General features: G+C 45.6%; 1 protein-coding gene across 5 annotated transcripts in view; it reads left to right on the top strand.

The window, feature by feature from the left end:
• Positions 1 to 22,129, top strand: part of LOC135197012 (1-phosphatidylinositol 3-phosphate 5-kinase-like) — a 385,140-nt gene that overhangs the window by 306,156 nt on the left and 56,855 nt on the right. The gene's annotated exons all lie outside the window — the stretch shown is intronic.

Raw genomic sequence — 22,129 nt, 5'->3', positions numbered from 1 at the left:
CAGGTACTTCATCCTCTGCTTGGGTTCGAGATCGGACTTCTCGAAGTTCACCACGATCCCTAGATCGCGGCAGAACTCCAGTAGTCGATCCCTGTCCTGCAGCATCTGCGAGCGGAAGCTCGCCAGGACTAACCAATCGTCGAGATACCCCATAAGACGTATCCCGGACGAGTGGGCCCAAGCTGACACCAGAGTGAACACTCGCATGAACACCTGTAGGGCGGTTGAGAGACCAAAGCAAAGTGCCCTGAATTGGTACACCGTCCCGTCAAGGATGAAGCGGAGGTACTTCCTGGAGGATTGATGGATGGGTATCTGGAAATACGCACCCTTCAAATCCACTGAAAGCATGAAATCGTTCTCCCAGATGGAGTCCTGCACGGAACGTGCCGTCTCCATCTTGAACCGAGTCTGGCGAACAAATCGGTTCAAAGGAGAGAGATCTATCACCGGGTGCCAGCCCCAGTAGACTTCTCCACCAGGAAAAGGTGACTGTAGAAGCCCAGTGATTGATCCGTGATGATCTCCACAGCTCGTTTGTTCAGCATGGTCTTGATCTCTTGTCGTAGAGCTACGTCCTTTGATGATCCCGGGACGTATGTTTGCAGATGGACCAGGTTGGAGGTGAGGGGTGGCTGAGATTCGAAGGGTAGTAGATATCCCTCCCGAAGGACGTCTACTATCCAGTTCTTGGCACCGTAGCGCTGCCATGTTGCCCAATGGCTCGCCAGGCACCCCCCAACTTCCGGCAGCAGGTGAGGGGGAACGCCGTCCCTAGCGTTTCCCACCTTTCTTTGACTTCCCCCTGCGCCCCCCCCCAACCCCTGTGAGAAGGAGGGCTGGGAGGAAGGCTGATGAACGACCTCCTCTTTGCAGAAGTAGAAGCCAGAGTCTTTCCTCGGGGCTTTTTTTTTTTTTCGACGGTGGGCAACCGTCTTAGCAGCGAGGAAGCACAAGCCAAATCTATGCTTGGCCGCTGTCAAGGCTGACCCAGAAGCCTTCGAAACTGCCATGGTGTACCAGGCGGTCACTGTCATCAGTGCGCGCCTTACCACCGCAGCGTCCACCATCTCTCCTGGGAAGAGAGAGGAGGAACTCCGACAGGTCCGTTACGTAATCCAAGTGCCGTCTCTTGCCCAGCCGCCCCCTGGATACTCTGGTAAGGACTGCGTCCCTATGGCGAAGTACCAGGTTGGCCCACAGGTTTGCCGTCTGATGGGCGAGGAAGGAGATGGCCCTTCCCCCAGACTGACAAAGTCTCCTGAAAGCCCCGTCATCCTCAAGAGGAGTATCCCCCGAGTTTGCTGCGACTTTAGACACTGTGAGGGACCACAGGTCTTACCAGAAGATGGCGGGGGGGAGGGCGCAAATTAGCGGGGTGGGGGGATTCCCGGCCCAGTGCCTCGGTGCCTGCGAGAGCCAGAGGTTCTCCAACAGGATCTGCTGCAGACACACACCCGGAGTTAGCCTGGCTAACTCTGGGTTCACCTGTTTGGGGCGGCATTGGATCCCTCAGTGGACGTAAAAATGCCGCTGTCACAGTAGAGGAGGAGGAAAGTAGCTTGTTCGACCTGCCAGACTTCAGCGCGAGCTGTCCTGTCTGGAGACGAGAGACTCGACCTGGTCTAAAACAGAGTCGGCAAGCTCTGATCGCGGCAGACCCATCGTTGGTCTGGGTTCCTTCTTAGGACCCCAAAACAACTAGAGCCGGGATGTGGGCTCGGATGGTGGGAGCAGCGATCCTTCCCGAGATCGTTGTGCTGACAAATTAGCGCAATAACCTCGGCAAAGTTCCTCTGAATCTCCGGAGTGACTGCATCTTGTGGAGTAGGGACCGTCAAGTCCCTCGAACAAGAGCAGCTCTGAGATCCTCCCCTTAAAGAGGGGTTGGTTGGTTGGTTGGTTTTATAAATTTTAGGTGTAACACCACGGCGCTGGGGCCAGCAAAGGCCATTCAGCGCTTACTGTATAACTATGATACTATAAGACGTGTATATCATATAAGCAGGTTTATTTCTTTGAGGTAATTTACTATGTTTTGAAGCGGGGTATTTTCTCCCAATAGTTCTTCAAGTGGTATGTTATATATGTTGTTGGATCTTCGTTTTCTTTCGAATTTATTACATTCAATTAGCAGATGACGGACTGTGACCAGAGTACGACAATGGTCACAGTAAGGGGCCTGTCTTTCCTCGCCTTGCAACATCAAGTATGTGTGTTAAGTATGTGTGTCCTACTCTTAATCTTGGTTTAAAATATGGGGGACATCTTCCCTTCTTGACATTGTTGTCTATTCCAAGGTTTTACAGATGGTTTAATATGCTTTAATTTATGATTCAATTCTAGCCATTCTTTTTCCCATTTTGATTGACAGTATTCATTTATTGTTGTTTTAATAATGTCATTGTAAGGTATTTGTATTTTTTTATAGGACTCCCTTTTTTACTGCCTTTTTGGCTTCTTTATCCACCTCTTCATTACCCTTTATGGCCCACATGGGAACGGCACCCAACATAGTTTTATATTTATAGATTTCCGTTTTACTATTATATCTATCCACTCTCTTATTTCTTCAATTACGGGATGAGAAACTGTGTATTGTCTTAGCGCTTCTAAAGCACTGTAAGAATCCGTGTATATTACAAAGGTATCGTTTGCCTTCCCCACCATAAAGGTGTGTTTTATAGCCTCTAATATAGCATTTATCTCTGCAGGTGAATATCGAGCATATTTTGGGAATTTTTTCCCTTATTTTTATATTTTTTGTTACTATAGCATAGCCTACACCCTCCTTCGACTTGGAACCATCTGTATAAATACTAACTGTCCCGTTTATGTTTTTCCTGGTGTGACAGAAATTCACTCTTTAATTGTGCATCGGTTACGTTTTTATTAAATGTTTTTTCACAGATTTCTATTTTAGCATGTCTCCACGGAGGTATTTTCGGAGTAGGTATTTTTATTTTTTGATATGCTACTTGTTCCTAATTTTAGATGTTCTATATCAGGTTTTAATCTATTTTCCAATGGTTTAGAGGCCTTGGGTTATTGTCATTAATTATTTGGTTTATTGTTCTTCATATATTTGGTGTTTGGATTATCATTAAGGTTATTTATTTTAGCTATTAATTTTGAATTTTCCAATTTCCTTCTTCTTTCTCTTCGTACTTTCAGGGGATCTATTCCTGCTTCTACATACAGACTTTCCCACGGGGAAGTTCTGTAGGCTCCAGTGCATAGTCTAATACCCATGTTATGTATGACATCCAGTTTTGTTAATAGGGTTTTAGAAGCACTACCATATACTTGACACGCATAATCAAGTTTACTTAGACAAATAGCCTTATATACTTTTATCAGAGAGGTTCTATCAGCACCCCCACCCCAGTCATTATGCGCAATTACTTTTATTATTTTAAGGATTTTCTTACTTTTATCGCCAGTGTTCTATATGTTCTTTATATGTAAGTTTTTTATCAAGTATTACACCAAGGAATTTTATCTCATCATCATATTCAATTATATCATTTTTTATGAATAAAGTATGGAATTAATTCCTGTTTTCTTGATCTTGTAAATCTGACCGCTTTAGTTTTTTGCGGTGAAAATTTCTTTAAAACCCTTGTTATCGGCCCATTTTTTTATCCTATTTATGGCTGCTTGCAATCTGTTGGTTATGTCCAGCGCTTTTTCACCACTACTATATATGACGAAGTCATCTAACAAAAAAGGGATCCTTGGACTCCTGGTGGGATCATTTCAATTATCTCATTTATTGCTATAGCAAACAATGCCACGCTTAGTAGCACTGCCTTGGGGAATCCTTCTCCTGGATAAATGATTCAGAGATTTCTGCCCCCACTTTGACTTTTATATATCTTTCAGATAGGAATTCCCTAATATATTCATATAAATTGCCTCCTATTCCCCATTCTATCAATTTTTTTTTAAATCCCTCCCCTCCAGGTGGTATCATATGCCTTCTCTAAATCAAAAAATACTCCTATTGTTTGTTTTTTACCACCAATTGCATTTTGTATCTCCCTTGTAATCATTAAGAGGGGATCTATGGGATACTTTTATTTTTCCTGAATCCAAACTGTCTGTTTTGATAATAGCTGTTTATATTTTCTAATACCCATATTAATCTGTTATTCACATTTTTTCAAATATCTTACTTAGACAACTAGTAAGGGCTATTGGCTATAGCTGCTTGGTGACTATGGGTTCTTTTCCTGGTTTTAATCCTGGTATGATTAAAGATTCTTTCCAGTTTTTAGGTATGCTGTGAGTGTGCCATAATTCATTTAAAATTTCTAATAAGAAGGTTTTGCTTTCATCTGATAGATTTTTTATCATTTCTTATCTAATGTTGTCTTCCCCTGGAGCTGTTGGACTTGCAAGTTTCAGGACATTTTCCAGTTCTTCCATGGTGAAAGGAAGATTATAGATTTCCTGATTATTAGATTTTATTGGTAGTGGGACACATTTGATTATTAATTGGAATTTCTTTGTATTATTCGAGATATTAGATGTTTTGGCGAAGCATTTACCCAATTCATTTGCTACTAGTTTGGGGTTTGAAATATAGTTGTTTTCTACTTTTAATGTAGGTAATGGTTTCTGGCCGATATCTACCCTGCAGTTTATTTATTTTCTTCCAGATTTCTTTGTCTTGAGTTTTAGAATTTATATTAATATATTTTTTCCATGAATTTCTTTTGGCTATCTTGAATATTCTTTTCTGCTTTGCTTTAGCTCTCAAATATGCAATTTTATTGGCATCACATTTATGTCTCAGATATCTTCTAAGCATCCCTCGTTTATCTTCCTTTGCTGCTTTACATTCCTCATTCCACCAGGGTACCAGTGGTCTAGTCGGATTGCCTGAGGTAACTGGAATAGTTTCATTTGCTTTATCATCTATTGTTTTTATTAGATGTTCATAAGCATCTATGTGGTTTGTAAAGTCAGATATTTTTTTGTAATCACCGTTTTCTCTTTATATAAATTCCAATTTGCTTCCTCCTTTTCCTCTTTGGTATATATGTTATATTATTATTATTTTTAGCTCAATTTGTATTGGCCAGTGGTCACTCCCAACTAAAATTATTATTTACTTTCCAACTGAAATCTGTGGCAATTTCTGGGGAAACATAAAGTTATGTCTATTGCAGATGAGGTATTATGATAAACATCCAAATCTTGTTGGAGAACCATCATTTAAAATAATCAAATTTTTGTTATCTATAAAATCTAGGACAGTGTTTCCTTCTGTCAGATGATGTACTTCCCCACATGGGATGTTTGGCGTTGAAGTCACCTACTAATAGGTAAGGTCTTTGGTAATTGTTCTATTAGATTTTCTAAATCTCCATTCCTTGTAATGTCTATTATTTCCAAGATGATCTATTAAGCGACTTTCTAAAGATGGTTCCATGTATATTGAGCATATTGTTATTTTTTTTCCAGGAATACTTGAACTGCACATGCCTGTATTACTGAGTTAATCTAACAGGTTGGCATTTGATTGAAGAATGCGTTATGATTGCAGTTCCTCCTTGGCTGTTGTCATTTAAAATTTGTGTTGATTTCCACACATTATAATTTATGCCAGCATTGATAACATTGTTACCTATTTAGTTTCCTGTAGGCAAATGATATTTGCATTACATTCTCTAATTAATGATTTTAAGTTTTCATTATTTGATACGTATCCTCTTAATATTCCATTGTAAAATAGACATTTTAAAAGGTTTTTAGGGTTTTGTTTTAATATCTTTATTTGTTTTCCTGAACTTTGAATTTTATTGAAGTTGTATAATTTTGCTGTACTTTGTTCTTCTTTTGGTGGGTGATGTATTTCTGCTATTGTTTTCTTTATTGGCTGAAGAGTCTCAGGTGTTCTTTTTATTAGGGGTGGGGTGCATTTAAATGGCTTTTGATCTTGGGTTCTATTTCATACTTTCTTCAATTTTATCTGATGTTTTAACTTTTTCTTTTATTTGGGTTTCTCTTTTTTCATTTTTAGTTTGCAAGCAATTTTCGTGATTTTGTCTTCTCGGTATTCATTTTTTTCCATATAGATTTTGGGTCTTACTGATTGTTTAATTGTGTTTCTTGGATTTGGGTGGGGGTTGGGTTGTTTCAAGTAGTCTTTTTTTGTCTTTTGACTTAGCTCTTGTATTTTGCTTGTCCTCCACATTCATCATGTCTTCTTGCATTTCTGGTGTGGTAATATATTATATAAATTTGTGTTGGTTATATGTTCTGTAGCTTCCGAGCTTGAATTTTGGGCCTTTATATTATGAGTATTTTCAGTTTGATTTATACTGTGCAATATTGTAGAATTTGGTTTTGCGCTTCTTTATTTACTACCTCTCTTTATATGTGTTTTTTCCTTGCTGTGTCTTGGAAAACCTCTTACTTTTAGTTCTATCTTCGCTTCTCTTATTGACATTCCACTCCTTTCTTGTAAGATTTTTAGTTCAGTATTGTATAGGTAATATGCGCATTCCTTCGATCTTGAGTGGTGATTCTGACCACAATTTATGCAAATTGGGTTTTCACAGTCCCATTTTGTTGTGTGGTTGTATGATACACAACATGCACATCTTGGAGCTTCTCTACAATTTTTATTTGAATGGCCAAATTTATTACCATGATTTGCACTGTAGTGGTTTAGGGATATATGGTCTTATCTCTCTCGTCTGCCTAATACTTTAATAGTTAAAGGGAGTTCATTTGCCTTCAAATTTCAATTTAGCTATTTGTATATTGATTTTTGAATTTTTCCTACTTGGGATATCATAGATGTCACAGTCTTCAATGTTTTTATATCTTTTTCTTGAGCGAGTCCATTAAACATATTTTTATCTATTAGTTCGTCATCATTATTTGGCAGGATTATTGTACCACAAATACTATTAAGTTATATGCTTGGTGACTTTTATTTTTGTGTTATATTAGTTCGTAATTTGTAAGTAGTTTTCTGATTGGGCTTTAGTAGGGTTTCCACTATCCATGTATTTGTTTGCGTTTGACAAAATTTCATGTTTTCTGTTGGGTATCTTGTCAGTAAATAATTTTCCAATTTTAAATTTGAATCTTGTTTTCACTTTCTATTGTCAAAAATCTTGTCCAACTGTCTTTTCCAAAAAGTGATTCAAATAAAGCTAGCGAAGGGCTAGGCTGGAATTTTCTTTTGATAAATCTTTTTGGCCTAGTAAAAGGCTCCATGGTTGCTATATTTTGGATTGAAGTGTCCAAAAGGTGTCCTTGTTCGTTTCCAGGGTCAGATGGTTATCTAGTGTCATGGGGTCACCTGTTCCGGGGGACTGAGTTCCATAGTCAATTTCCATTTTTTCCTTTTTTTTTTTGAAATTACAGAGAAACCAACTGCAAGCCATGGTAAAAACTGGGCCTCCCCTCAAAGACTTCCCCCTCACCAAAGACACACAGCAGAGACCAACTCCCATATGTCCACTCCCTACCCTACTACCCTACCCCGAAGGGATGGCTCTAACATAACATGATTGGCTCAAGTGTAAGCAAAACCCGCTTGATAGGACCGAGGGCATAGCTAGTATGCAATCATCCCCACTCATGTTATTTTAGAGGGCAATCCGGATAAATTGCCGAGAGTCCTACCGTGGACTCTATACCTCCCCGGATTCCGTAGGCAAGTCCCCACACTGTAGTCCCGCCCCAATAAATATTGATGTGGAATCACATCAATATCCTCAGGGTCCAAACATAATCGAGCGGCGGACCAAACCGCTAATAGTCCCTGCCATTTGGATCAAGGTAAAGCCTAAGTTAAGAGACCCAGCTCCTACCTAACCTACACGAGGGTGAGTGAAGAGAAGGAGGACAGCTAGGGGGAGCAACTGAGCGAAAGAAAGTAAGAGATTGGAAGATGATCAAGTAAGAGAAAAATTGAGACATTTAGATTCAAACTAGGAGATAATTCTCCCAGTTCGAAAGCCCTCTTGCCCGCTACGCATTTTCAACCATAGGTTGGAAATGCGTAACTCCGTCAAGGCAGTCTCAAATCAAGAGGGCCTTAAAGAGGGGGAACATCGACAGACCCCTCTCAGTCTCCTCCTGTCACTTGCGCGTACGACCTGGTCGATCCTAAGACCGTACCTGGCACGTACGGCGTCGTGACGGGATCGTGTGGGGCACACCCCTCACGATCACTCCTCGGTGTCTCGCCCTTCCCGGTGTAACCGAGGAAGTTGAAGGCACGGGAGAGGCAGACCTGACGCTCCCCCCTCACTTACTGGCAGAACCAGTGTGCTTGGAGGGCTGCAGGCAATCTCCAACCCGCGGTGGGGATCGAGCTGCTGGCCTGGTTGTGCCGTTCCCCGGTGGGGAGAACGGCTGGGCCGAGAACAGTGGCCCTGATCTCGTGCGTCAGAGGAACTGCTGCTGGTCGCCCACCCGTCCAGTCCCTGTGGGAGCGGCGGTCAGGTGACCTGCAGAGACCACTGTCCTGGTGAGACCGGTGCGTGTCCTCCACGGCGCGTCGAACAACTGGCGCCAGCCGTGGACTAGCGTCAGCGATCGGGGGGAGGGGGTCTTCCCAGCCTCAGCCCTCGTGGCCGGTCTGGGACCAAGCCACCCCCCGTTCAACGGCACGGTTGACCGGCTGGTCGCTACAAGAGCGAGAGCTGGCCTGGTGAGAGTCGCCTGAGCGGCTCTCACCAGCCTTCCGCTTCGTGCCATTAACCTGGCTCAAGCGAGCCTCTGGCGTCTGGTTCTTGGCTGCACGGGCCACCGGTAGGTGACCGTACACCTCGGTACCTCTCGCGAACGAGAGGCCGAGACGGAACCTGGTGTAGCGGCAGAACCCCTAGCACCAGGCGAGGAAGTACCGGTGTTAGTCGGTACCCCTCTGGTCCCCGTCGTCTTCTTCCTTGCGGAAGGAGAGACGGGCCCCGCTCCTGGAGTAGGAGGACCAGCGGAAGGAACCTCCAGTGGGACGGGCCCTGAGAAGTTCCCGAAGGAGCCTTCTTAGGAGGGGAGAAGGCAGCCTTCTTCTTCCGCGGCTGGGTAGCCTTGGAAGTCGAAGGGGAAGAGGCAGCTGCAGACGACGAAGAAGACAATGAAGACGACGACGACACCTTCCTCCTCTTCCTCTTCTTCTTCGTCAGCTTCCTCAGGACAGATGTGAGGTCAGCCATCCAGGGCGGAGCCGGGGCTGTTGTTGCCGAAGCAGCAGGGCACCTGTCCGGACAGACCAACGTCTGGGGCAGCAACACCGTGAGCAGGGATGACGTCAGCAAGTACGGACACAGCGGGAACAGCAGGAACGGCAGGAACAGCCAGCACAGCTTCGGACACAGGTACGGCAGGCACGGCAGGCAGCACAGGTAACACAGGAGGCGGGGCAAAAGCCAGCGACATCCTGGGTACCGCCGGCAGGTCCAGGGGCAAGCTTTTGGGGCAACGGAAGTCCGGTCGAGGCAGCACGGCAAACCCGGGCGGCGGCAGCGGCACGCCCCTCCTCAGTACGGCGATCGGCCCCTGCATAGCGGCTGTAGGAGAGACAGACACCACATGCGGCGAATAAACCAGGTGAGGAGGGGCAGCGTGCCCTGGAGTAGACAGGGTGGTAGTTGTCGTGGTCACCGTACCATGGGTGACCACACACCAGACCCCGCCAGATGGTGAAGCAGCCCCTGGACACTCGGCACCGCCCTTGCAGGTCCCAAAGACCGCCCACACCTGACCAAGTCATCCCTCACTGCAGAAGCACCTGTGGAAGCAAGAGTCGGGTAAGTAGGAGGGGTTCCCCCTCGTGCGGGAGGAGGGGGCGAGCCCCACCCCAAACGAACGGAAGACCCCGAATACAGCTGTACGTCGGGGTACCGAGCGCCCTCCTCTACGCTCGACGGATCGGTCGAAGAGAAGGACCTGGATACCCCCCCTGAAGGGGAAGGTGCCATACGCGGGAGCTGAGCGGGGGCAAGAAAGAAAATGAAGTGTCTGTTACCAAGAGAGTCGCGGGAGAGTTTTCTGACGACTCCTTGGCAGGCCTTCGCTTCTTCCTGCCCTCGTACAAGCCCCGCTGCACCTCCGACCAATCAACACATACAACACAAGGCTCGGTGCGAGAGCACTCCTGCCCTTGACAACAAGCACAAAGGACATGGGGATCGATCTCGGGAAAACTAAATTTCCCACATTTACACCCCTCCACCCCGGGGCACAGTCGCCGGGTAATGGAAGGGCACAGAGATTCCTTCGATCCTTGGTCCATTATTCACTTGAATTAATAATACGTGTACAGGGGGTCCTCGAGTTACGACGTAGATCCGTTCTTACGATGCATCGTAACACGATTTTCAGCGTAAGTCGGAACATTGAAAAATACCACATGATTTAATGTAAATACCTATCAATAACAACGAGAGAACAATTCCTTACCTTTATTATTTGATTGGCTTGCACACTGGAGAGGAAGCTGCGGTGCTGGAGAGACTGGGGGAGGTTAGTGAAGAGAAAAAGAACCTCCAGAAGTTGCTGGAGTATGCTGAGGCGAGATGGTCTGAGGATGATTCTTGAGGTGAGGCAGAACATACTAGTACTGGAGATGCTGAGGCAGGTGATTCTTGAGGTGAGGCAGATGTTGGGGCAGGTGAGTCTTTAGGTGAGGCAGAACCTACAGAAGGTGCTGGAGATACTGGGGCAGGTGAGTCTGGGTTAGCAGAACATTCAGAAGGTGCTGGATTAGCAGAGGCAGCTGAGGTAGAGGGTACAGGATCTTCTGCAGGCCTCTCTACCTTCTTAAAATACTGCTCCAGGTTAGTCTGAAACGAGAGCGACCTCTTTTTCTTTTCATCCAAGATCTCCTTGTAACACTGCATCAAATCCATGACGCCTCTGGAAACCCTCCCTAGTGAACCTGTCCAAGTTTGGGATCCTGAGCCTCAAAAGTTGACAACGCTTGCTGCAACTCTGCAAAACCTCTTATCAAGTCCTGCCTTGTGAAAGCCTTAGGCTCTGGGGTGGGTGCTTCTTCTTCTTCCTCTATTATCTGCTTCTCCAGTTGTATCAGGTCCTCAGCAGAATAACTCCTCGCCATGAGACTCCAGCAGCTCTGTAACATCATCAACCTCCATCTCCAAATTGATTTCCTTACTCAGGGCAACAACGTTCTTGACAACTAGCTGAACTGTGTCCTCAAAACCCATGGAAATCATTCACAAATTGAGGACAAATTTTCTTCCAGACACCATTCATGTTTGTTTGCTTAACCTCCTCCCAGGAATTAGCAATGTTCTTTACAGCATCAAGGATGTTGTAGGATTTCCAAAAGTCCTTCAGAGTCAAGTCCTTCTTGGTTTCAGTTGCCTGTAAAGCCATAGCAATTGTCCTTCGTAGGTAGTAGGCCTTGAACGAAGCAATCACTCCTTGGTCCATAGGCTGTAAAAGGGCCGTGGTATTAGGTGGAAGTGTAAACCACCTTGACATTAGGGTTGAAGTCTCCCAGCTGGGCAGGGTGTCCGGGGAGGGGCATTGTCCAGCACTAGCAACACCTTAAAGGGGATACCCTTGGAGGCGCAATACCGCTCCACACTTGGAACAAAATGGTTTACGAACCAGTCCTCAAACACTGCAAGTGTCACCCATTGCCTTCTTGTTGGACTTCCAAATTACTGGTAGTTGACCCTTCCAAATGCCCTTGAGTGCCCTTGGATTTTCAGCCTGATACACCAACAAGGGCTTCAGTTTGAAGTCGCCAGCAGCATTACCCCCCAACCCCCAGAAGAATAAAGTTAGCCTCTCCTTGCTGGCTTTATGACCGGGTGCTGACGTTCTCCTCCTTGGCGATGTAAGTGCGGTTAGGCATACGCTTCCAAAACAAACCTGTCTCGTCTACGTTAAACACTTGCTGAGCAGAATAACCCCCCTCCTTAATTATCTCAGACAACGCTTTAGGAAATTCACTCGCTGCTTTCTCATCCCCACTAGCAGCTTCACCTTGCAAGTTTAAGGTTAGGTAATTGGCCCGAGCCTTAAATCGCATAAACCAACCCCTACTAGCCACAAACTCTTCACTTTCACTTCCCTCCCCCTTTTCTTTTTTCAACGCTTCAAACAATCTTTTCGCCTTCTCCTGAATCACCATAAGGCTGACTGGGATACGCCGTTGATTTTGGTGGTCTTCCAACCAAAGCACCAATAACCTTTCCATTTCAATTATTAGACCACTACGCTGCTTAGTTATCACTGTCGCTTTCATAGGAGCAGATCCTTTCACATGTTCAACGATGCGCTCTTTATCTTTGATAATGGTAGCAACGGTCGAACGGCTAAGGCCAAGCGAGCGGCCAATGTTTGTTGGCGTTTCTCCCTTCTCGGATCGCTTTATAATGTCCACTTTAATTTCCATGGTGATGGCCTTTCTTTTCTTCGATGCACTACCATCAGAAGAGTCCGCCTTGCGCTTGGGAGCCATAACAAAGAGCAAAAAGTTACAAAAACGATACAACACGAGGGAGAGAGAGGCAGTGTAAACAACCAAAATGGCGTATGGACGAGGACTGAGCGTAGCGAAGCGACGCCGTCCTCTCCCCCACAAAGCGTATTCTTCCGCCGTGCGCCTGGAACTAGTTCGCGTTTGTTTACGTTGCTTACGACGCTAAACCGCGTAAGACGGAACGACGCAAAATATTATTTTTTATATTTTTATGGGGGCGCGTTCGTAACCATGAAACATCGTAAGTCGAGACCAGCGTAACCCGAGGACTTACTGTATATGAAAAAATGAAAAAGAGTACTTACAGTTCACTTTTACACACACACAAATAGTAAGAGAAAACACAAATATCCTGAAAGCACACGACAATGAAGCGGGCAGAGAGCGATGAAGAGCACGTCTACACACCAGCAGGCCGAAAGCAAAAGTGGTTCTTTGCCTCCCAGTCGCGCGGAGCGCACACTGTCGGACAAGCAGTTAACTATCGAACTCCCTTGTTCGAAAACTTACGACCATCCAGCTGCCACTAGTTACCTTCCTATTGTAAAAGGACCGAAAGGTTTGTATCCCCTGTCGGAACAAATAATCGTTTCTGATTCCATCCCTTCTCGTGACTCCACACATCCATCTCAACATCCTCATCTCTGCCACTTCTAATTTCCTTTTTGAGCTTTCTTCATTGACTACGTCTCAGCCCCATACACCTGGTCTAACTACACTTATAAAAACCTTCCTTTTACTTTTGCACAAATCCTTGTCACATAATATTCCCGATGATCTCCAATTCATCCAAGCACACTGTATCCTGTGGTTTATTTCTGAGTCCACGGCTCCATCCTCCATCACATAGGACCCAAGGTACTTGAAAGTGGTAACCTCCTTGATGTCGTCTAAACCTAATTTAACTGCACCATGTCTTAGCTCTGCTTATCCTAAACCTTCAATCTTCAAGTGCTTGTCTTCACAACTAGTTTTATCTCCAAGAAAGGCAAAAATCTGCATAGTAGTAACCTTTATATTTATTTTATATCTATAGTATATACTTTAAGGTTTTATAAACCCTCCCCAAACTCTTATAAACCTTTCCCACACAGATATTAACCTTTCCCACACTTTCCTTCCTATGCACTTAAAAACTTTTACTCTCTGCAACCACCATAACTTTACAAAAAAAATTACGAACTGTTGGATGAAAATGGCACATGGCCAACTGGGATTGAGAGGAGAGACGAGATCCCCTCAAGAAAACTGTAACGGTCGCGGTAGGCAAATGTTGATAAAAGAAATTATATTCATATTTTGCAAGGATAATCAAATGAATTGATAGTTTGTGTGTTTGTCCGATTGTGTGTGGAGAGAGAGAGAGAGAGAGAGAGAGAGAGAGAGAGAGAGAGAGAGAGAGAGCGAGAGGAGAGAATAATCAGCATCTGGCAGATGTGAAAACAATCCCTAACTTGTGTATAATTGTGCAAGGAGATTAAATATGCAACAATACAACAACTTACTGTTGGCAAATGGCAGAATTAAAATTATAATCCAATAAACATGAGAATTTTGCAAACAAAAGGGATTTTGACGTAAGGAAAAATCTATTTCTGGGCGATTGGCTCGTGTCGCCAGCGAAATATCCTTTAATCTATTATTTCTAGGGTAAATGTACTAACACATACCAGAGAATAAATAAATAAAGAAAAGGTCAGTACAACTGACTCGCTCACCCTCCAAGAGGGTGTCGGTATGAACACTTATGGCGAGTGAGACCACTACCACGAGCCGCTTGCCAATAGAAATCTCCCACTACAAAATCCCCACAAGAGGGGAGCCCGCTCCCGACCCCAGAGGTGGGCAGCAACTACTACTACTCCATCCCATGCTGCCGACTGCTGCGCCTCTGGTGGCCATCCTGAAGTTAGCAGACAATCTTGAGCGATGGATGGGTAGGGCGGGATTTCGCTGGCGACAACGAGCCAATCGCCCAGAAATAGATTTTTCCTTACGTCAAAATCCCTTTTCTGGGCTCAGCTCGTGTCGCTGCGCGAAATCGTACCAGAGAAATAGCACAAGATTGTAAAGAAAATTCAACTAAACAAAAAGGGGTCTCAAATAAAGATAACATAAAATGAAGGAATATAATTGCTAATAAATGTACATATACACAATGATACAAAATTAGAAATATTACTTAAATTAAACTTAATGCTAATAATATTTCTTAAAATTAACTTAAATTTTACATATATACAGGGCATACATGGAATATATGTTAAAATCAGTATCTGTGTATAGATATGTACAAAGAACTCAAAAGCAATTATAACAATAAGTTGAACAGAACAAACTTCAATAATAATAATATATGAAGGGAATGTATATGACTTAATATACAAAACCCGTAACCATTGTAAATAAGATGTATCCCCTAGCATAAAAATAAGGGGATCACATCAAAGAGATCAATATATACAATCGGTTGTGAGTGACCCTAGCAAAAAAATAAGGGACACCCACCATATCACCATAAGAGCAGCTAAGACCCAAGGTAAACGTAGATGAACATGACAGGTATAGACGAACTGTTGGGTGAGACAGGTAGAAAGGAGGACTGGATCTTCTACTAAAGATTAAGCAGAGTCGGGGGAAACTATGTTACCCGCCGCAACTGCTGAAAATTTCAGAGCTTCCAAGGACTTTAAGTAATGACGCTTAAATACTGTCGGCGATTTCCATCAGTATATTTTTTCAACTCATCGAAATTCATATGTTGGAAATAGTTAATTGAGGTGGCTACTGCCCTGACATCATGTGCTTTTGGGAAAGAGTCAGGATTGGCTTGCTTAATAAAGTACAGGATCTGTTGCCTGATGCCTTTAATAGATAAAGTACCACCTTTTTCTCTCTTAAAGAGAGGACCCGATGAGGATGAGGAGGTCCTGGACAGAAAGGCTCGTAAGGTCGATACTGGGCAAAGAGATATATCTTGTGGAAGGGGTACAACCTTCCATGGTTCCCACCTCATCAAAGGATCTTCATTCTTTGCTATAAAACTACGTTCCGGAGAAAGTAGCACTTCCCCTGTGGGAAGAAATTGAATATGATCCGGATCTCTGGATAATGCCGACAGTTCTGAAATTCTAGCTCCTGAGGCCAAGCTTAATAAAAATAGAGTTTTTCTTAAGAGCATTATAAATGAGCATGTGTCATTATCAGTTTCTGAAGCCAGCTTTAGAACATCATTTAAGAACCATGATACTGACGTAGGCCTTACAGAAGGTCTAAGTCTAGCACAAGCCTTGGGAATAGACGAGAAGTAGGAGTCTGTCAAGTCTATGTTGAAAACCAAATTGAAAAATCTTTTTCAAGGCTGACTTGTTTGTCGTAATGGTGCTAGCTGCTAAGCCTTTTTCAAATAAAGATCTGAAAAAGGATATAGCTGGATTGATTGTCATGATTCTAATATCTGATTCTCTCAGGAAGGTTGCTAACTTTTTGACAGCAGCATCATACTGTCTCAAAGTTGAATCTCTTTTATCAGATTCCAAAAAGAGAATATTTTGAGGGTCAATATTCGCATCTCTTTTCGCTGCAAACTTCATGAAATCCATAAAGTTAGGGTTTTGAGAATTCCTGAGGAAGCGAACACAGTCTTCGTTTGCACTGACTGGGAGAGCCTGGGACTGGGAATTCGAAGAGGGCGAAGACCCAGTTCCAGAATTAGAGGGTACCAATTGCTCTTCGGCCAGTCTGGGGCTACTAGAGCCACTTGACCCTTGAATGTCCTGAGTTTGTTCAGTACCTTCATGAGAAGATTCACTGGAGGAAAGACATAAATCTTCTCCCAGTTGTTCCAGTCTAGGGCCAGGGCGTCCGTGGCATAGGCCAGAGGGTCCAGGTTGGGGGCCACATAACATGGGAGTTTGTGGTTCGCTTGGGGATGCGAAGAGATCCACTTGTAGGCCTGGAACTCTCTGAAGAATCCACTGGAACGAACTGCTGTCCAGTGACCACTCCGACTCCAGAGGTACTGATCGGGATAGAGCATCTGCTATGACGTTTCTCACTCCAGCTATATGGGTGGAGGAGAGGTGCCAACTGAACTTGTCCGCCAGGGAGAAGATGGCTACCATGACATGATTTAGATGACGTGATTTGGAGCCTCCCCATGTTTATACAATGGACTACCACTGCGCTGTCTAATACTAGCTTTATGTGGGAGTACTTTGGCGGACGTAACCTTTTTAGAGTCAAGAACACTGCCATTGCTTCCAGTACGTTTATGTGGAACTGACGGAACTGAGGTGACCAAGTTCCCTGAACCTTCTTGAACTGAGAATATCCTCCCCAACCGCTTAACGAAGCGTCTGTGTGGATGGTAATCCCCGGAGGAGGAAACTGAAGGGGTACTGATATCGATAAGTTCTTGACTTTTGCCCAAGGGCGTAGACGATTCCGTAGAATCTGAGGGACTGAGGATAATTTGTCCCTGGACCTGACATTTGCTCGTGAGCGCCAGATTCTGGTTAGGTCTTTCAGTTTGGCTTTCATCAAGATGTTTGTCACTGATGCAAACTGGAGTGAACCCAGAATCCTTTCCTGGGTTCTTCTTGACGCAAGTTTGTGACTCAGAAATTGCTTTACTGACTTCGCTATTTCTTTCCTCTTGGCTGATGGAATCGACAGAGTATGGGAGGATAGATTCCATTGAATGCCCAGCCACTGAAAGTTTGACTCTGGAGTGAGTCTTGACTTGGTCCTGTTTATCTTGAAGCCTAGATATTCCAGGAACTGAATTACTTTCAGTGTTGCTTTGTGGCATTCCTCGACTGTTGGAGCCCAGATTAACCAATCGTCGAGATACGCTACTACCATAATCCCTTGCGATCTTAGTTGTTGAACTACCACTTCCGCCAACTTCGTGAACACCCTGGGTGCTACGTTGAGCCCGAAAGGCACTACCTTGAAGGAGAATGCCTGATCTCCTATCTTGAAGCCCAGATACGGACGGAAGTGCCTTGCAATAGGGATATGATAGTAAGCGTCTGTAAGATCGATAGAGGTGGTGACGGCCCCACGGGGAAGTAAGGTCCGCACCTGCGAGATCGTGAGCATCTTGAACTTGTCGCAGCGAATGGCTAGTTTTTAAGCGGGACAAGTCCAAGATTACCCTTCTTTTTTGTGAGCCTTTCTTTGGAACGCTGAACAAGCGCCCTTGAAACTTTAATCTGTTGACTCTCGCTATAGCTCCTTTCTGAAGGAGGTCCTCCGCATACTCCGTCAATTCTTTGGATGGAAGTTGGCGGAAAGGTCTGGATGGGGGCGGGTTCGCTACCCAGCTCCAACCCAGGCCTTTTGACACAATGCTTTGTGCCCATTTGCTGAAATTCCACCGGTGGCGGAAATGAAACAGCCTCCCTCCTACCTGAAAGTCCTCATTGGTGTTGATAGCCTCCGCGGCCTCCCCTGAAATGTTATCCTCTATTAAAGGACCCTCCCGATCCTCTCTGACGAAAGGATCGCTTACCTCTGCCTCCCTTACCCGAGCGGTCATACTTCTGGGAAGCCTGGCCCTCGAAGACTTGATTGAAGGCTGGGGAGAGAGCGTAAGAGGTGGAGGGTTGAGGCTGGGGGGAGATGACATAGATAGGCTGCGATTGAGCCTTGGAGGTAGAAGGTTGGGCTGCCTGCACCAACGGGACAGCCGGAACAGGCTGGGTAAAGTGTTGCTGTTTCTTTTGGTAAGGCTGGAAACGTCTGGGTTTCTTCTGAGCCTTACCTCTGACAACTTGATCTTGGCGTCTCTTGGCCGTAAGACCCCAACGATCTTTAAGGCTTTGGTTAGGCCTTGTAGCCTCTGCCTGGACCTCCTTTACCATCGCATCTGGGAAGAGGTCTGCTCCCCAGATGTTCGATGCAAGCAACTTATTCGGTTCATGCCGAATAGTTGCTTCTTGAAGGACATGTTTCCGGCAGTTTGTTCTGGCCGTGGCGAACTCGAACATGTCAGACTGCACCGTTTGAGTCAGTGACTTGGTGATCAGCTTAAAAAGTGGCTCAGAACCATAGGAAATGGTAGCCACCTCGGTCATGGCCATGGTATTGATGGACCTGGCCAACCTAGACTTGGCATCAAATTCTGCCTGAATGAGGCTATCTGGAAGTCTAGGCAGCTTCTCACCAAACTGCTCCATAGCACAGTCTGGTTTGAGTTTGCCAGCAGAAAAAGTGTTGGGCAGATCTTCCCACAACTCACCGGCTGAGGGAAGTAAAGGAGACGTAGGGTCCGCTTCTTTCAGCTGAGGCAACGAATCCCCCTTCAGGGCTGCTGAAATGGTAACCGTAGCAATCTTTGTCAAGAAAGGGAGCGGGGTACCCTCTTCCATTGTAAAGATTGTGAAAGGACTCTTAAACGGCTGTATTTTCGTGTTCGAACAGTCCATGTCCTCTAAACACCTGAGCCATTCTCTTTGAGCCTGGTCTCGTGAATAGAGGACTGTTTCTTTAGGTACCTTATCGTCTCGTGTCATGGCAGAGGCGGTGAGCCTGGCGTAGCCAATGAACGGAGGCTGAAGGTCTTCCGGGTAGAACTCGAAGTCTTCAATCCTTCGAGTTCCACATTCCGGGATCGAAATAAGCCCGTCCTGGAAGGGGGCGTATGACGCTACTCTCCAAGGATTGTTCATACTGAACGGAGGTAGAGAGTCATACGGAGGCAATTGCGCTCCCCCTGTGCTGAATGGTGGGGGAGTAGCTAGCGGAGCTTGGCTCAGTCCGGCGATAATGTTGTCCTGGGAGTTGATCCTATCAGACAACCGGGAGAACATCTGTTCCATACTGGTTTTTAGAGACCCACCAGATCGCCCACTTGTTGCAACAGGCCAGCATTGGAATCCAAAGCCGAGCTGCTGCGGAGGTGGACGGGTGGCTCTGACCGAACCAAAGGTAGTGGAACGGTTGACTCCGCTGGAGTGTGTGATCTCTCCCTGGAGGATCTACTCCTAGAGGATTTGGAGCCGGACCCGGAAGCTTTAGACCTCTCTGCTCCGGGGTTTTTAGCCGGAGACTTACGAGATGATGATGACGCCGACGCCGTCTTTTTAGACGACGACGACGTCTTAGTCAAGGTTTTTACTGCTTGTCCTTTGACCTTAGGTCTAACGGAAGCATCAGGAGAAGTATAAAGTTCGGTACCTGTAAAGCCTTGGAAGGATGGAGAGGTTGAACAGGGTAGAAGATCCAGTGGCACCCAAGGGCAACCCTTGGGCGTCCAACGTACTCACCTCGACCAACAGGTCGTCTACACCTGCCATCGGTTCAATGTTTAGATCTAACGTCGCGACTTCCGAGGAGATGTCCTGGCCTGGATCAGTCAACGAGGCAGCGAGCTGTTGTTGAATGAACGCAATAGTCGGGGCCGCCTCTGCTGGGTCGACGTAGCCCGTTGACTTGCCGCCGGGGAAGATCAAGACCGCCAACCTCTTCTCGAGAATGTAGGGCATACCCTTGGCGGCGTTCTTCCCAAAACCGCCGACCCAGGCCCGCAGGGTTGCCAGTGCGGTGTCCTTCACAGCCGGAGCCTGGAAGAGAGGGTATTTATTAGTTTTTAAGATTAAACTTAAAATTAAAACTAAATTAAAAGCTTAACTTAAAATTATAGGGGATGCGAAATCCCCTGTAAATTTATCTTAAGTTTAAGAATAATAGAATTTTTAAAACTTAAGAACTATAACGAAGTAGGGACTGTCTAACGGAGTTGGAAATACTTACCCCGTCTAAGAGCTGGCTCACCAGATCATAGCAGATGGTGCAGGTCTCGTGATACCAGACTTGGAGGTCCCCGTGCGGAGTCGCGCATGGAGCATGGGACCGGCAAACTTCATGTCCACAGGGGTCTTGAAGCATGGCGGTGCATCCCGGATGCTCACAGTTGGTGGTCTGTAAGTGAAAAGACACATGAGCATCTTAAAGGCTATCACTTACAGGCTAAAGGTCAAAAGAACTCCGCTGCATGCCGGAACTCGGAAAAAATTTGGGCATAACCCTCCCTTACCGCCTGAATAGGCTATAACCCCGGAGAGATCCGGTGAGGCAGACAAGGGAGGGGGATGGTTTAAGGTAGCTTAAGATAAACTTACTTAGTTTAACAAACTTATTCTTAAACCTATAAAAATCGAACGTACCGGACTAAGTCCAGTGCGTGGCGGAGCGTGTCGCGACCCCAGCGCGACGGAGAGGTTAGTAGAGACCAACTGTATGCCTCAGTCCACCCTGCGGGGTGAACTAGCATCTTTCCACTTGGATGCCGGAGCTCCGGTAGAAAAGGAGCCCCAGTAAGGTGGGAAAGGGCGAGAGGGCACACAGACTCGCGCTAGCAACAGAGCGACGGAGAAGCGACGGAGGGGGGAAAGGCCAGTCCCCCCCCCTTAGCCATCCGGCCGGACCGAGAAGCTGGAGAGGTCGGGTCCAGTCTGGGTCTGTCCCGTCCCTCTACTCCCTCCGCCTGGGGGGAGAGGGAGGCAGGCTCGGGTATGCGGAGCGAGCGTGGGCAGACCAACCCTCCCCCCGACTCTATGGAAGAGCGGGAGGAGGGAAGATGACTGGACAGGCGTCTGGCTGCTCCGTGATCACGTAGTGACCACGTGGCGGTAACAACAAAACAATGAAACAATGAGGCCTAGAATACGCTACCGGCTGATCAGAGAGAAGCTATAGGGAAGCAACCGAACTGAAGAGCGGTAGCACATGGGCCTATGGGCCTATACCCTCGCTAGGTGAAGCCGACATAGACACTACACTAACATAAACATAATATAAAATAAATAAATCATGAAGAAAGAAAAACAAAATAGTAGGAGAAAAAATCCAGGAGTGTACGACTAACCCGAAAGAAAGTCTACCACTCAAAGCTAGCCGGGGCCGATACTAAGAGCTGTGGCTAGGGTCTGGATAGAAGAAGCCTACGTAAGGTAAAAAGACATGCATGCATGACATAAACCGCGTAGACTGTACCCTTAAACAAATAGGATGACTAAAATTAGAGCGTACTAAAGTAAGGGAAGGTTCTGGGTATGGAAGACCAAGAACGAACCGCCACGAGGCAGAACCATGCTGCCATTCTTCCGACCTAGAGCTTGTATTTATACCTAAAAAACGGCAAATACTGACTCAAGGACGGAAAAAACCAAATAGCAATAAACATTGAGTACTTAACTTAGCTGCTGCGATGGCTGCACGCTCCATGATGAGTAAATCCAAAAATAAGGGCACAAAAACACAGAGCAAAAAAGGGCACGTGTATACGCTGTGCGCTAACTGAAAACAAGGCATGGCCACCAGAGGCGCAGCAGTCGGCAGCATGGGATGGAGTAGTAGTAGTTGCTGCCCACTCTGGTGGGTCGGCTCCCCTCTTGTGGGGATTTTGTAGTGGGAGATTTCTATTGGCAAGCGGCTCGTGGTAGTGGTCTCACTCGCCATAAGTGTTCATACCGACACCCTCTTGAGGTGAGCGAGTCAGTTGTACTGACCTTTTCTTTATTTATTTATTCTCTGGTATGTGTTAGTACATTTACCCTAGAAATAATAGATTAAAGGATATTTCGCGCAGCGACACGAGCTGAGCCCAGAAATAAGTAATAAGTAAAGAAT

Source organism: Macrobrachium nipponense, chromosome 18 (genome assembly GCF_015104395.2).
Source record: "Macrobrachium nipponense isolate FS-2020 chromosome 18, ASM1510439v2, whole genome shotgun sequence".
Classification (NCBI taxonomy): Eukaryota; Metazoa; Arthropoda; class Malacostraca; order Decapoda; family Palaemonidae; genus Macrobrachium; species Macrobrachium nipponense.
This window is presented reverse-complemented; position numbering and strand designations above follow the sequence as displayed.